This window comes from Podarcis raffonei, chromosome 8 (genome assembly GCF_027172205.1).
Source record: "Podarcis raffonei isolate rPodRaf1 chromosome 8, rPodRaf1.pri, whole genome shotgun sequence".
NCBI classification, from domain to species: domain Eukaryota; kingdom Metazoa; phylum Chordata; class Lepidosauria; order Squamata; family Lacertidae; genus Podarcis; species Podarcis raffonei.
In genome coordinates this window covers 7,096,757-7,110,850 of record NC_070609.1, presented here as the reverse complement: position 1 = coordinate 7,110,850, position 14,094 = coordinate 7,096,757, and the positions used below count along the sequence as shown (strand labels likewise).

General features: G+C 45.1%; 1 protein-coding gene across 1 annotated transcript in view; it reads right to left on the bottom strand.

The window, feature by feature from the left end:
• LOC128420258 (glucagon receptor-like) overlaps positions 1-1,585 on the bottom strand; it is a 35,428-nt gene extending 33,843 nt beyond the window's left edge. Inside the window, exon 1 of the mRNA XM_053401850.1 lies at positions 1,224-1,585. The gene's annotated coding sequence lies outside the window, so the exon portion shown is untranslated. The remainder of the gene's footprint in view (positions 1-1,223) is intronic.
• Positions 1,586-14,094: the final 12,509 nt, after the last annotated feature.

The window sequence follows — 14,094 nt, the reverse complement described above, 5'->3', positions numbered from 1 at the left end:
CCAGTAGGCTTGGTCTTGATTGAAGACTGTCCGCAGGACTCCCACCTGCCACAAGGTGGAACAAGATGGAAGCCCAGAACAAAACAGCCCCCAAATTTTTATTAGCTGCTCATCCCCATGTTAAAGGTAAAGGTACCCCTGTCCGTACGGGCCAGTCGTGTCTGACTCTGGGGTTGCGCACACATCTCGCTTAAGAGGCCGGGGGCCAGCGCTGTCCGAAGACACTTCCGGGTCACGTGGCCAGCGTGACAAGCTGCATCTGGCGAGCCAGCACAGCACACGGAAACGCCATTTACCTTCCCGCTAGTAAGCGGTCCCTATTTATCTACTTGCACCCGGGGGTGCTTTCGAACTGCTAGGTTGGCAGGCGCTGGGACCGAGCAACGGGAGCGCACCCCGCCGTGGGGATTCGAACCGCCGATCATACGATCCTAGGCGCTGAGGTTTTACCCACAGCGCCACCTCATCCCCATGTTACACCCCCCCAAACTACATCACTCATACATCACGGTTACATCATGAAAGGGGAGGTCTGGTGGCCGTAATCTGAGCATCCTGGACCCTGCCCCATGGTTCTCCTTGCCCTCCACCAAACACCCGTCAAGTGTAACAAAAAAGGTATTTACATTTCCCTGTTTCCCAGCCAAGTTAATTACACCCTTTTGTCTTCATCTGGGTTTGTTATTTCTGGAATGGCTTCCTGTCTGGCACTCAGGTATCAGGATGCCAGGAATTATCACTCAGGCAGAGGGGCTGCTGAGCGGCTGACCTCACCTGTCTAGATGAATTTCTGAAGTTTTCCCTGTGAGTCAGTACATAGATACATTTATCAGTGAATTCTTACATTTGGTATTGTGCAGCAAAGGCCCTTGGAATAGATAGGAAGAAACTGCGATGAAGTGTTTTGTGGGGACAAATCACAAAAGTCACTGAAGCGATTGTGCTGGTTTGGGTAGTGGGCTGCATGTGCATGATATCTGCTGGAGGGGCAACCCCCCCAACCTATACATAAATTCCTGCAACAGTCCCAAACCTTCCAACATTTAGCCTCCAAGCATTCCAGTGTTATTATTCCAGTCGCCTCCTCTCTAAATTAAAGGATCCCACATGAGCAAATGAGAAAGCAGAAGGGACAGAGTTCCAGGACCCTGTTGCTGGAAGGAGAACCCCAGAGAACCCAAACCGCCTCTCTGTTTACCAGGATGAAAAGCAGGCAGGCTTACCTGTTAAGGTGAGCGATTGCTTCCTGGCTCCTCTGCCATCCAGCCGCAGCCCAGCGCATCTGGCAGTCCTCTCTGCTGATGCTCTGGAGTTAAAAGGCGCCTTGTCAAGGCAGGAGGAGTGGGTGATTCAAGAGCGGGGAGAGAGAGGAGACAGCTGCTGGGAGGAAAGGCAAGGGGGCGAAGAAGCATCATTGCAGAAAGGTGGGCTGCTCCTCTCGACTTCTCTTCCTCTCTGGGGACTGTGGGATGTGCTCCATGCCCCCCCCCCCAGGGCTTGACTGTGCCCCGCGCCCCTTGGAAGCTGTTCCCACAGCTGCGTTGGATTGAGGAGTGGGGGCCTCATCCAGAGATGCACACGCAATCCAGGCCTCGTCCAGCAACTTTGAGGCAGCAGCAGTGGAAGGGGGGGAATGGGTGGTGTCTAGGGAAAACCTTATTGCTCTCTGTTGTGTTTACCATTGCTGGAGATGCAGGCTGGGGATGTTTGCTTTGCAAAGGGCAGGGGGAGAAAATAAAAAAGAAACAAAGAAAGAAAGCAGGGGAAATGGTGACAAAACATTTGGCGCTCTTCAAAGTCCTATGGAAATAGCAACGACGTTTTTTATTTTTATTTTTTGCAGTGTTTCCCTAAGAGCGGTGCACAAAAACGATTTAAATCATGGGTAGGGAAACTAAGGCCCGGGGGCTGGATCCAGCCCAATCGCCTTCTCAATCCGGCCCGTGGATGATCCAGGAATCAGCGTGTTTTTACACAAGTAGAATGTGTCCTTTTATTTAAAATGCATCTCTGGGTTATTTGTGGGGCATAGGAATTCATTCATTTATTATTATTTTTCAAAATATTGTCCGGCCCCTCACAAGGTGTGAGGGACAGTGGACCGGCCCCCTGCTGAAAAAGTTTGCTGACCCCTGATTTAAATGATACAATGGCAGGATTTTGGGTTTTATTTTCCCTCCTTTTTTTAAGCTGCAGACAACAACAATTCAAAGAGAAAACGGTTTTATTAAAGCCACTCGCCATATTATCTTTGTCTTAGAAGAGGTACATCTGTAAGATTATCAGAAGGGTTGTGTGATTATTGCAAGTTACACCGATTTAATGTACAGTGGTACCTCGGGTTACATACGCTTCAGGTTACAGGCACTTCAGGTTACAGACTCCACTAACCCAGAAATAGTACCTCAGGTTAAGAACTTTGCTTCAGGATGAGAACAGAAATCGTGCAGCGGTGGTGCGGCAGCTGCAGGAGGCCCCATTAGCTAAAGTGGTGCTTCAGGTTAAGAACAGTTTCAGGTTAAGAACGGACCTCCGGAACAAATTAAGTACTTAACCTTAGGTACCACTGTACTTATTTTCCACCTTCCTCCAAAGCTTACGATATTTAAAAACATTGTTATAAAATACAGAGCAATGAAAACAAACTAGTTAAAAGCAGTAATTAGAACACATCAGAAGAGATTGAAAACCAGCAATTAAAAAAGAAGTTTCCCCCCTCAACAGCTGCCCAATGATGAGTGTTGTCTGATTGTGTATAACTGTACTGGGGCATTAAAGGGATGCCCAGATATAATGACCATGAAAGGACGGCACTTTTTAATTAGGCAGACAGAGTGCTCTCAAAATTAGGATCATTAGCATGGATGGCAGCCTAGGAGGCTGGGCGATACTGGCAAAATTTGGGTAAGTAATGTCTGGCTATGTTTAAATTAATTTTTTTGGCAATGCTATCCAGGACCTAAGCCTTAGCTTTCGAAGTTGGCTAAGGGGTTGACGAAGGGGTTCAAATTAAGCACCTGGCATGATATATCTGGGCGACTTAAAAATAATAATAATTTAACTTTTAAATCAGAACTCATCCCCTTTCCTAGTAACGACCAGGCTACTCCTACTGTTAAACTGCAGTGGTGGCAAATGAAAAACCAATCTTGCATTAAATCCTAACCCCTCCCATATACTCCGACTGTGTCTATTTTTCATCAGAAATGGCCAGGACTTTCTGGCTATAACATACAGAGGAGCCAGCTGTGTTTTTAAAAAAATATTTATTAAATTTTCCATTTTTTTAAACAAACAAACAAAAACAGAACAAACAAAAACATTAAAAGAACATATAGTTCATAAAACGTACTTTTCCATACCAAATTTCTCAGACCTCCCCATACTTCTCCTCCTCGTATTCCAATTAAGATTATTTGTTCAGCAAATCCTTCATTTAAAGCATTACAGCTTATATTATTACCTTATTTTTCAAACCCTTTCCCCCCATCTATATTCCTTTATATCCTTACAGCTAGAAACCACCCAATTTCAATCCAACACCATTCAACATTCCTTAATTTTACAATATTTCTGTAAATAGTCCTTAAATTTTTTCCAATCTTCCAGAGGAGCCAGCTGTGTTGCCCGTTCGTTGAAAGACTCTTGTGACACCTTATCAGGAAGTTTGATTCTGTTTGCTCAGGCTTGAACCTAGACGATGGTTTCCTTTTCCACTACAAGCGTCAATTAACGTAGCAAAGTTAAGACGATTAGGCTTTCACCAATTCCTGCCCTTGTTAATATTTACTGTGCTTTTATTGTATTAATTAAGCTGAACACTGAACAGCAACACAGATCAGTAATTTGGACCCACTGTTTATAGGTTTTTTCTCTTTTTTTAAAAATAATATTTATTAAAGTTTTAAAGGTTACAGAAAGAAAAAGCAAAAAACACCTTTTTAAACACAAACAATACAACACATCACAATTAAAAAAAAAAGAATAAGAAAAAGAAAGAAAAAACAAGAAAAAATAAAATCCATTAAAAAAGAAAAAAAGAAAAATACAACGCATCTTCCCATAACTTGTCTTTCATTAGCTTATTTCCTTGACCTCCTCACACCTCCCTTTTTTGTATTCTAGTTCGATTATCTGTTTCAGCAAATCCTTTCCATCTTTTCAATTTTTTGTCCTGTAATTTATCTTAATATAATGTAACTTTACTTTCCCTCCTTTCACCAATTAACAGTCAGTTTTTCCCAAATTCTTTATAACATTTCTGCTAAAGCCACATAACATCATTCCAACATCCTTCTAACATTCATTAATTTTGCAATGTTTCTGTAAATAGTCTTTAAATTTCTTCCAATCTTCCTCCACCGACTCTTCTCCCTAGTCTCGGATTCTGCCGGTCATTTCTGCCAGTTCCATATAGTCCATCACCTTCATCTGCCATTCTTCCCGGGTGGGTAGATCTTGTGTCTTCCAGTACTTTGCAATAAGTATTCTTGCTGCTGTTGTGGCATACATAAAGAAAGTTCTATCCTTCTTTGGCACCAATTGGCTGACCATGCCCAGGAGAAAGGCCTCTGGTTTCTTCAGAAAGGTATATTTAAATACCTTTTTCATTTCATTATAGATCATCTCCCAGAAAGTCTTAATCCTTGGGCATGTCCACCAAAGGTGAAAGAATGTACCTTCAGTCTCTTTACATTTCCAACATTTATTATCAGGTACATGGTAGATTTTTGCAAGCTTGACTGGTGTCATGTACCACCTGTATATCATTTTCATTATATTCTCTCTTAAGGCTTTACATGCCGTGAACTTCATACCTGTGGTCCATAACTGTTCCCAGTCAGCCATCATAATATTATGTCCAACATCTTGTGCCCATTTAATCATAGCAGATTTCACCGTTTCATCCTGAGTATTCCATTTCAACAGCAAGTTATACATTCTTGACAAATTCTTAATTTTAGGATCTAGCAGTTCTGTTTCCAATTTTAATTTTTCCACCTGGAAGCCAATTTTTTTGTCCAAGTTATATGCCTCCATTATCTGGTAATAATGAAGCCAATCTCGCACTCTATTTTTTAATTTGTTTATAGGTTTTTTCTCTCCTTTTTTCAAACCCACAACTTGTATACTGTCTTACACTTGCTGAGGGTAGCAATCCACACATCTGTTGGCATGGAGCTCTAGTTCATAAAAGTTTAAACCATAACAGTTGTTGTTGTTGTTTAGTCGTTTAGTCGTGTCCGACTCTTCGTGACCCCATGGACCAGAGCACACCAGGCACTCCTGTCTTCCACTGCCTCCCACAGTTTGGTCAAACTCATGCTGGCAGCTTCGAGAACACTGTCCAACCATCTCATCCTCTGTCATCCCCTTCTTCTTGTGCCCTCCATCTTTCCCAACATCAGGGCCTTTTCCAGGGAGTCTTCCCTTCTCATGAGGTGGCCAAAGTACTGGAGCCTCAGCTTCAGGATCTGTCCTTCCAGTGAGCACTCAGGGCTGATTTCCTTCAGAATGGAGAGGTCTGATCTTCTTGCAGTCCATGGGACTCTCAAGAGTCTCCTCCAGCACCAGAATTCAAAAGCATCCATTCTTCGGCGATCAGCCTTCTTTATGGTCCAGCTCTCACTTCCATACATCACTACTGGCAAAACCATAGCTTTAACTATACGGACCTTGGTTGGCAAGGTGATGTCTCTGCTTCTTAAGATGCTGTCTAGGTTTGTCATTGCTTTTCTCCCAAGAAGCAGGCGTCTTTTAATTTAGTGACTGCTGTCACCATCTGCAGTGATCGTGGAGCCCAAGAAAGTAAAATCTCTCACTGCCTCCATTTCTTCCCCTTCTATTTCCCATATATTCTGCCCAGTGTAGTTGTCGAACATCAAAATTAAAAGTCTTTTTGTCTTCAGGACTTAGCTGGCTCATGAGCATATTGACGATATCTGTGTTTTGGCATGTCCGTCTTAAGCATATCCTGCACCCGGGTGCAAAGATCTGTCCGGTGTGGTGCCCCTCCTTTCCCAGAGTTGCCAACCTTTTTTAGGGAGGACGGCGCTGCCAGGGCTGGAGGAGGCGGGCAGCAGCTGGAGGGCAGCTCCTCCAGTGAGGAAGAGACGGAGTCTAGACATGGCGGCTCCTGGCTCAGCTGGCTGCTTCGTGCCATGGTGGCCATGGCCAGTGGAGGCTCTGGGCACGGCGCTGATTCGGCATGGTGGAGGCGGGCAAGGGCGGCAAGCTGATGTCAGGAGGCGCCGCGTCCAGCCTCTGCCTTTTCCCTGGTGCCCTCCAGAATTTGGTGCCCTGGCACCCTGCGCCACTAGCCTCTATGGCTAAGACGGCCCTGTGTTTTCGCCTACAACTCCCATGATCCCTAGCTACCAGAGGGAAGAAGAAGAAGAAGAAGAAGAAGAAGAAGAAGAAGAAGAAGAAGAGGAGGAGGAGGAGGAGTAGTAGTTTGGATTTGATATCCCGCCTTTCACTCCCTTTAAGGAGTCTCAAAGCGGCTAACATTCTCCTTTCCCTTCCTCCCCCACAACAAACACTCTGAGGTGAGTGGGGCTGAGAGAGTTCAGAGAAGTGTGACTGGCCCAAGGTCACCCAGCAGCTGCATGTGGAGGAGCGGAGACGCGAACCCGGTTCACCAGATTACGAGTCTACTGCTCTTAAACACTACACCACACTGGCTCTCAAGCCTGTCTGAAAGGCCCTTCCCAGGCCCTTTATCTGTCTAGGAACTGCTGCGGATTAATACCTGGCAACCAACGATGAAAAGGACCTGGCCCTTCAAAGGGTTTACTAAATGGAGAAACCTCCCTCTCTCGCTTTGGTCTCTAGGGCCGGCAGTCGCTATTTGCCAGCGAAGATTCAGCACTGCTGCCGAGAGATAAAAACCAAGGCCCACAGAGCCAGAGCCAGTTCTTGTCAGTGAGATCTAAGCTGCAGTTGGATGCAAGAAACAGAAAAGCCCTGAGAAGGGTGGAGTCACTACCCAGAGAGCTTTACTCTAAAGTAATAATGCTGGGCTCTGCACTGGGGCTAGAGTAGTGGAGTGCCTTATACCAGGATGGATCAAGCCTACAAAGTCAGAGTAACAGTTCATGAACAGAACATGTATGCAAGCAAGCAAGCAAGCAGCAGATCGCAGGGAATTGAGCAGCCTGTGTCAGATAGCAGGAGCTGCAGGACCCCGGAGAGCTCCCAGGGATCACAGATGTTACTCTATAGCAAGCATAGGCAACCTTGACCCTCCAAATGTTTTGGGACTACAATTCCCGTGATCCCTAGCTAACAGAACCAGTGGTCAGGGATGATGGGAATTGTAGTCGAAAACATCTGGAGGGCCGAAGGTTGGGGATGCCAATGGGATGTATAGGGTGTTGGGGGGGGGACACACATTGTGCTTCTTTTGGGGTAGCTTCGCCCACCCCGGAATAAAAGATCTTCCGAGGATTCTTTGTGACGATCGAAACAAGTTTCTTAATCATCTTCCAATGTATTCAGCCTATGAATGTTTCCCACCTCCGTGGCATACTAGTCAGAAAATGAGCGTCACGTTTTGCGGAAAGTTTGAGAAGGAAGAAACTCAAAGGAGCAGATCGGGAAGCCTAAAGACTGGCGGAAGAACTGCAGAGTCAGGGAACACTCTTGAGGGAGTAAACGACGTGAAGCACAAGTCGTAAACACATTAATAAAATGGCTGGTTTTTACAGAAAATGACAAAATTGCAGATGCTTTCGCATCTATTTACGGACTCGGGTTTGGAAATGTCAGGAGTGTTGTGGAGTAACAGAAAGGGTCCCAGGAGACAAAACTGGGTTAGGAACACTCACTCAGGGCAATTTCCTCATCAGGGAGAAAAATCTAAATTAAACACTACTTTGTTTTAGCATGATGTTTGTTCCTAGGCTTGCATGTTTCAAATCGGATCGGAAAACCATCAAATCAGATTGGAAAACCATCTTCGGGCAAAGTCCCACGGAACCGTAATCCAAGCTCACACGATAATGTATAAGTGGAATAATTTTTCTCCCCTGTGTTGAATGACGTCTGCACTTTGGGCTTAAATTAAATCATTTCTACCAGACAACCACCAAACTCGCTCCCTTAAACATTTGGCAATTAAGTTTGAGGTTCCGGGTAGAAATAATTCACTTCTATGCAGAACTGAGCCCTCAGCACTTAATTTTTGAGAAACGGGTAAACCCCTCAGGTGGATAAAAATAGTAGCAGGAAAAATGGCAAGGGAATGTGTGCGGAAGGTGGTCAGGACCTCTGGTGTATAGTTTTGTGGGCACTGGGTAAGTTTCTCTCTCATTCTCCCTTGTAAGATAATAATACTGACCTACCATACAGAGTTGCTGTACAGGCTCGTCTACATTGTAAGGGACGCGGGTGGCGCTGTGGGTTAAACCACAGAGCCTAGGGCTTGCCGATCAGAAGGTCAGCAGTTCGAATCCCCGCAACGGGGTGAGCTCCCGTTGCTCGGTCCCTGCTCCTGCCAACCTAGCAGTTCGAAAGCATGTCAAAGTGCAAGTAGATAAATAGGTACTGCTCCGGTGGGAAGGTAAACGGCGTTTCCATGCGCTGCTCTGGTTTGCCAGAAGTGGCTTAGTCATGCTGGCCACATGACCCGGAAGCTGTACGCCAGCTCCCTCAGCCAATAAAGCGAGATAAGCGCCGCAACCCCGGAGTCGGCTGCGACTGGACCTAATGGTCAGGGGTCCCTTTACCTTTACCTATCATACAGAGTTGCTGTACAGGTTCATCTACATTGTAGTTTAACATGGATAGGAATAATAATAATAATAATAATAATAATAATAATAATAATAATAATAATAATTTATTACTTATACCCTGCCCATCTGGCTGGGTTTCCCCAGCCACTCCAGGTGGCTTCCAACAAAAAATTAAAAATATATTAAAACATCAGCCATTAAAAACTTCCTTAAACAGGGCTGCCTTCAGATATCTTCTAAACGTCAGATAGTTGTTTATTTCTTTGACATCTGATGGGAGGGCATTCCACAGGGTGGGTGCCACCACCAAGAAGGCCCTCTGCCTGGTTCACTGCAAACTCACTTCTTGCACGGAGGGAACCGCCAGAAGGCCCTCGGAGCTGGACCTCAGTGTCCAGGCTGAACGATGGGGGTGGAGATGCTCCTTCAGGTATTCTGGGCCTTTGAGGCCATTTAGGGCTTTCAAGGTCAGCACCAACACTTTGAATTGTGCTTGGAAACATACTGGGAGCCAATGCGACCGGTGTTATATGGTCTTGGTGGCCGCTCCCAGTCACCAGTCTAGCTGCCGCATTCTGGATTAATTGCAGTTTCTGGGTCACCTTCATAGGTAGCCCCACATAGAGCGCATTGCAGTAGTCCAAGCAAGAGATAACGTGAGCATGCACCACTCTGGTGAGACAGTCTGTGGGCAGGTAGGGTCTCATCCTGCGTACCAGATGGAGCTTGTAGACAGCTGCCCTGGACACAGATTTGACCTGCGCCTCCATGGACAGCTGTGAGTCCAAAATGACTCCCAGGCTGTGCACCTGGTCCTTCAGGGGCACAGTTACCCCATTCAGGAGCAGGGAGTCCTCCACACCAGCCCATCCCCTGTCCCCCCAAAACAGCTTTCTGTTCTTCCATTAATCTGTTATCCAAATCCCTGCCTTCCCACATTTTCTCCTCCTTTGATCCATATTTTCTCATACCCTCTCCATTAAAGAGTGCCCCTACAGGGAGGCAGGGATTTAAAGGAAGATGTCCTATGGACAAGGGAAAATTAATTAATTGAGTTATAGGAAGCTTACAATTCATGTTAAATGACAGTGTGGGTGAACCCTAAATGTTAATGGTCACAGGCAGCCTCAAGAGACATTCCCAACTGTATTCCTGAGAATGTGCCATACAGTGGTATCTCGGGTTACATACGCTTCAGGTCACATACGCTTCAGGTTACAGACTCCGCTAACCTAGAAACAGTGCTTCAGGTTAAGAACTTTGTTTCAGGATGGGAACAGAAACCGCGCGGCTGCAGCAGGAGGCCCCATTAGCTAAAGTGGTGCTTCAGGTTAAGAACAGTTTCAGGTTAAGAACGGACCTCCGGAACGAATTAAGTACTTAACCTGAGGTACCACTGTATTTCTGTTTTGCTCAGTGAGGAGTTCTGTGTAACTTGGAAGTTTCCACACCGGCAAAAGCCATTCCAGTAAATGATATTATCTAAATTTACCATATCTTCCTTTCAGGTAGCCTTTAAGTGGAAACCCCACATTGTACGTTGTGCTGGGATACTCTTAAGGAATTCTTCATAGAAAAGAGAGCCACCACATTCCTAGCCCTCTCACCCACCAGTCGCCAGTATATTTGCATCTATCCAGATTTGAAGTGCCTAGGACATCGCTTTATTTGTAGTTCAACGGGGGTCACGTTCTGTGACTTTTGGGATTGGCTGCTTGTGTTTAGTACGAAGAAGTAAAATAAAATACTCACTGGAGTATAGTTTACATTCTTTGCTTTTCCCTGTTTTAACATATCAATCCTTGTCATTGAGGGAGAGAAGCAAAAGTTCGCCAGAAGTCAGAGAGGCCCAACGATGGGGGTAAAAATAAAAATAAAAGGAACTAGGTATTGGAAAGGCATGTTTGCAAATACTGCAATTTTAACCCACTGGTTTTTTTATTTCTCTGTATGTACCGTATTTTTCGCTCTATAAGACGCACCAGACCACAAGACGCACCTAGTTTTTGGAGGGCGAAAACAAGAAAAAAAATATTCTGAATCTCAGAAGCCAGAACAGCAAGAGGGATCGCTGCGCAGTGAAAGCAGCGATCCCTCTTGCTGTTCTGGCTTCTGGGATAGCTGCGCAGCCTGCATTCACTCCATAAGACGCACACACATTTCCCCTTACTTTTTAGGAGGGGAAAAGTGAGCCTTATGAGCAAAAAATACGGTATTTATTTGATTTCTAAGTTTATTTTCCACTACTAAACGCTTGAGTAGCCACTTCAGCTCTGTATTTCCAGGAAGCAGGCTCTGTTCCAAGCTGTTGTGCATACTTTTTAATATTAACTGGAAAGCCATTACCTATGGATACATTGCGTGCAGCGTCAGAGGCGATATTTCTGTGAATCCTAGTTGCTGGGGAACACAAAACAGGACAGGGCAATTGCCTCCATGCTCTGCACGTCGACTTCCCAGAGGCATCTGGTTGGCTGACGTGGGAACAACATACTGGATTAGGAGAGCCTTTGATCTGATTCAGCAGCCAGCATTTTCTGAAGTTCTTATGTACTAAACACTTCACTTACCTTCAAACAGGGGCAGAGTCTTGTAATACAGCACCCTTTAGAGAGGACAAAATTTGGTGACCCCCCCCTTATGTACTGAGTTGAATAGGATCCAAAATGCAGCAGTCTGATTGGTCCTAGAACAATAGGATCCAGAATGCAGCAGTCTGATTGGTCCTAGAACAATAGGATCCAGAATGCAGCAGTCTGATTGGTCCTAGAACAATGCGGCAGTATGATTGGTCCGCAGGAGCCACCCAATCCAGCTCCAGGTAGAAGTGAATCCGCAACCTGATTGGCCTACAGGAGAATCCTGGAATTAGCCAGTCACGTGGGGCACATTGTGTAAATAATGTATATAAACAGACGTTTTGGGGGAACTTCCATTCCTTGCTACTATGAGCTGAATAAAGAGCATGAAATCCACTCTCGACTCTGAGTATATTTCACCCCCTACATATTTCTTATTTTCACAATTCCTTTTAGTGCTGTTGCTTTTTACAGATCTTCTCAGCAGGTACCCATATAAATATATGCATTATGTCATTACGTTTTTGGGTCACTTCTGGGTTCAGCACAATGCATTGTCACGGTTGAACAAATATCAGACGTGCCTAAAAGGGCAGACCTTCCAAGTGTTCCTATTTTCCAAGGACATGCCTGACTTAGAGAGGCTGTCCCAGTTTCTGATTTGATCCCGAAATGTCCCACTTTTCCTTATGATGTCCCTATTTTCATTGGAGAAATGTTGAAAGGTATGGGATTATCTAGTCCCCGAGCTGTCTGAAGGCAATCCTGGATAGGGGAGGTTTTTTATGTTTAATATTTTATTATTATTTTTACATATGTTGGAAGCTGCCCAGAGTGGCTGGGGCAACCCCATAAGAAGTGTGGGGTATAAATAGCAAAATTATCATTATGGAATAAAGGTAAAGGTAAAGGTACCCCTGCCCGTACGGGCCAGTCGTGTCCGACTCTAGGGTTGTGCGCCCATCTCACTTAAGAGGCCAGGGGCCAGCGCTGTCCGGAGACACTTCCGGGTCACGTGGCCAGCGTGACAAAGCTGCTCTGGCGAGCCACCACCAGCGCAGCACACGGAAACGCCGTTTACCTTCCCGCTATAAAGCGGTACCTATTTATCTACTTGCACTTTGATGTGCTTTCGAACTGCTAGGTGGGCAGGAGCTGGGACCGAAAGACGGGAGCTCACCCAGCCGCGGGGATTCGAACCACCGACCATGCGTTCGGCAAGTCCTAGGCACTGAGGTTTTACCCACAGCACCACCCGCGTCCCTTTCATTATGGAATGGGATGTCCCAATTTTCACCAGAGGAATGTTGGAGGGTATGAAACGGTTGCTGCCTGTACATTTCACCATAGTGCATGAACTGACTGTGACCAGGTGATCTGTACAGGTACTGCTACCTGCTGATGGGACAATGTCCTCCTTCTCCATTGTAGGATTCCTTATCTTTCATGGGACTTGGCCTGGCAGAGAGCTTTTCGAATACAGTAGAGGAAAAACCTCTGTGGAGTAGGATATCCTATAATTTTGTGGTCATAGGGTGTCCAGCTAATTTGTAATTTTGCATTCATATATTAAATGCAGAATGCCTCAGCAGGTTGATTCTCCGTTAAGTTGTGGGTGAACATATCAGACGACACAGCGATTCTTCAAACAGCTCTTGTTTATTCACAGGCCAGAACAGAACTGAACTGAAGGGTTCAGCCAGCCTGCTTATATAGAGATCCACTACAACGCAACAATAACAACTTTCTGTAACTAGCCAATCACTGAATGTCACTCTCAATTCCTTATTTGCATGTGTGGACCTGAGTGAAAACTATCTACAGTATATCCCTGCTGGCCCAGGGTGAGAACTTCAGTACATAACATTCTCCATTTTTAAAAATTACATAGGTACTGAGAATGACTGTTCTTTGCCTAAGATCTTGGAGAGCTGCTGCCAGTCAAGGTAGACAATACTGGGTTAGACGGACTGAAAGAAAAAAATAATCTGGTCTGGTATAAGGTAGCTTATTGGAACGTTTTATACTATGTGTTTTGTGTCAGACAGGTTGCAGTGTAGATGGGAAGGGGTTAGGAGATGATTCTGTTACAGCAGGCATGTCCAAAGTCTGTTTTGGGGGCCTAATCCAGCCTGTCAGTTGGTTTAATCCTAACCTCAACAACTTCAATCCTAAAAAAAAAAAAGGTCAACAACTTTGGCCAGCCCTCATGGCCCTTCACTTCATCAAATCTGGCCCTCTCTGAAAAAAGTTTGGACACCAGTGTGCTACAGGATTTATTGTCTAGTGAGGTCCCTGCTCCTAGTGAGATTTGTAGGCCGGGTGCCCAGGGCTGGGCTTTTCTGTGGTGGCCCCTTGCCTTTGGAATAAACCTTCCTTCTGAAATAAAGGCGCACCTCTTTGCCCAGTCTTCTGGGAGGCATATTGGGCATCTGAATTTGTTGATCTTGCTGGTTTTCTTTGTCATTAAAATTTGAATTATGGTATATTTTTTCACTCTTTTGGCTTGGGTCATCTCGATTTCTACCCTGGACCTTTGGCTGCATGATAAACAAACACCTTTAATAAATAAAAAATGGAATCAGGGTTTCCTACTGAATTTCAAAGGTATTTAAAGTATAATAAATTTTGCATTTTGTGGCGCCAATTAAAAACATACATTTTTCCAAAGGCTTCTGACAAATTCGAATGTTGTTGTTTGCCGCTCATGTGTGTGATACTGAGGCTTTTTGCTTCTGTTATTGGGAGTTGCTTCATGTATTATTTTTTTAAATGAA